The 2293-nt window shown below is 41.0% G+C and overlaps 1 long non-coding RNA gene across 2 annotated transcripts in view; it reads left to right on the forward strand.

Moving 5' to 3' along the window:
- The window catches only part of LOC122552006, a 37019-nt gene extending 35254 nt beyond the window's left edge, over window positions 1-1765 (forward strand). For both annotated transcript variants that reach the window (XR_006312255.1, XR_006312254.1), the window contains one exon: window positions 1421-1765. This is a non-coding gene — a long non-coding RNA (uncharacterized LOC122552006). The remainder of the gene's footprint in view (window positions 1-1420) is intronic.
- The last annotated feature ends 528 nt before the right edge of the window (window positions 1766-2293 follow it).

A 2293-nucleotide genomic window follows, 5' to 3' on the forward strand; every position in this document is an offset into this window, starting at 1 on the left:
GAACTAGAGAGCATAGGTTTAGGGTGAGAGGGGAAAGATATAAAAAAGATCTAAGGGGCAACGTTTTCACACAGAGGGTGGTTAATGTTTGGAATGCGCTGCCTGTGGGAGTGGTAGAGTCGGAATCATTGGCGACCTTTAAGCGGCATTTGGATAGGTACATGGATGGGTACTTAATCTAGGTTAGAAGTTCGGCACAACATCGTGGGCCGAAGGGCCTGTTCTGTGCTGTATTGTTCTATGTTCTATGTTCTATGTTCTATGCCCAGCTATATTTTGAAATGCGCTGATAAAGAAACAAAATGGGCAGAGTGTACTTTCCGATGGAGTCCAGAAATATTTTTGTCTGCAGAGAAACTGCCCATCCAATCCAACCGCATGATTACCCTCCAAGACAATGATAAAGAAGCACATACATCCTGTAAATCTTCCAAGATAACTGAGAACACTATTGGAGATTATCCCTCAAAAAAGAGAGACTTCTGTGGTGAGGAGGGGGCAGCTGAGAATGGAGGGATAAAGAGTTTAACATTTGCATTAATTGTTTGTGGTTAAAAGGGAAATGATAAAAGAACTTGGGGGAAAATGTGAAGTGAGGTGTTAAATACATCTTTGCTCTAAGAATAGCTACTGAGCATGCGCAAAACATTCACTTCTAGTAACCTGTGAATTTAAAATGAAACCTTACTTTGGTTTTACATACCTCTGTGAGACAGTGTTCTCCAAATGAAGATGACCAAGTCCTAGTAGCACATCTGCCTCACAACCCAGGCACTGCCAGAATAGGTGCACTCACAGGTCACTGGCTCACAGAATAGTTGCAGTCACTGAGACTTGGTGAGTCAAGGGCAAAATGAATAACCATATATACTTGTCCTAGATTTATGTAGCGATTATAAATAAAGTATCTATCCATGTCGATGGGAGAAAATACATACATTGGAGGCAGTTCAGAGAAGGGACAGTAGGCTGATCCCTAGGATGAGGAAAATTATAAAAAGCTTGAAATGCTCAGCAGATTGGATGGTATTTGTGCTGGGAGAACATTTCACGTCACTGGCCTTTCATCAGAATTGGGAAATGCTGGAAATATTTTCAGCAGAAGTTTTAAGCAAATAAAAGAGGCGAGGGTAAAAAAAAGAGCTACAAAGGGGGAAGCTTGCAATATGGAGGAAGGCAAGAGAGATTAAGTTATAAAAGAATTGGTGGAGTAATGCTAAGGCAGTGCAAATGGGACAAGTCTCAAAAAGAAATGTGCCTCGAGAAGGTGTGGATGGAAGAATGGTTACAGCTGCAGGCCAAATGCAGAAGCCAGAGCAAAATTAGTGGAAAAGATAAACCTGTAGGAAATAAAGGAAACAAAATGGGGCAGATATTAGAGTCTGAAATTGTTGAACACATCTTTCTTTTTGCCCAAAAGGTATCAAGTGTCTAATCAAAAGATGAGGTACTGTTCCTTGAAACACTGCTTGTTGGAACTCTGCAGGAAGCCAAGGACAGAGAGGCCAGCAGGAGAACAAATGGAGAATTAAAATGACAGGGAATTGGAAACTCAGTGTCATGCTGCAGGGAGATGTTCAGCAAAACGGTCATGCAGTATGCATTTGGTCTCCCCAAGGTAAAGCAGCCTTCAGTGTACAGCAGTTCTACTATATAATGAAATGAAGAAAGGACATGTAAGTCAATGTTTCTCCTGGAAGAAGTTTTTTTGGTGTATAATGAATAAAGATGACTTTAAGCAAAGGGACACTTTTGCCATCAAAGGGGGAGGTATTGCATCTCTTGTGTTTGCTTGCAGGCTTTGAATTATATAAACAAGAAGCACACATGTGCAAAGAGAAAGCTGACATCATTTCTGAATGAAAGGTATCTTTACAAATGTTAATAATGGTCCCATACACATGACAGGAATTTACTGCGCAGGTACACCATATCACTGAAACTGGAGCATGCACAGTGTAGTCTCTGGCTGGAACATGTGATCATGATTCCTCATGCATGTGGAGGCACACTCTTCCTTCAGCAGGAACAGTGAGTGGCAACAATAGGTGGACAGGATCAGATACAACAGCAAGTCTGGCCTCAGGCACTCCTCCCTCACTCTAGGAAGCTTTCCCACCCCACCCCCAACCCTTTCAGCCCCTATACCCAAGAGCTTTTTTTTATTTCAAAAATATATTTTATTCATAAAATAATTTGATGGTCTGTACAGTTGGTCATGCCATACATATGTAAACATGTACATACAGAGATCAAAACTTATCATTTTTATACAGGTCTGTACATTTTTTTA

This window comes from Chiloscyllium plagiosum, chromosome 7 (assembly GCF_004010195.1).
Source record: "Chiloscyllium plagiosum isolate BGI_BamShark_2017 chromosome 7, ASM401019v2, whole genome shotgun sequence".
NCBI lineage: Eukaryota > Metazoa > Chordata > Chondrichthyes > Orectolobiformes > Hemiscylliidae > Chiloscyllium > Chiloscyllium plagiosum.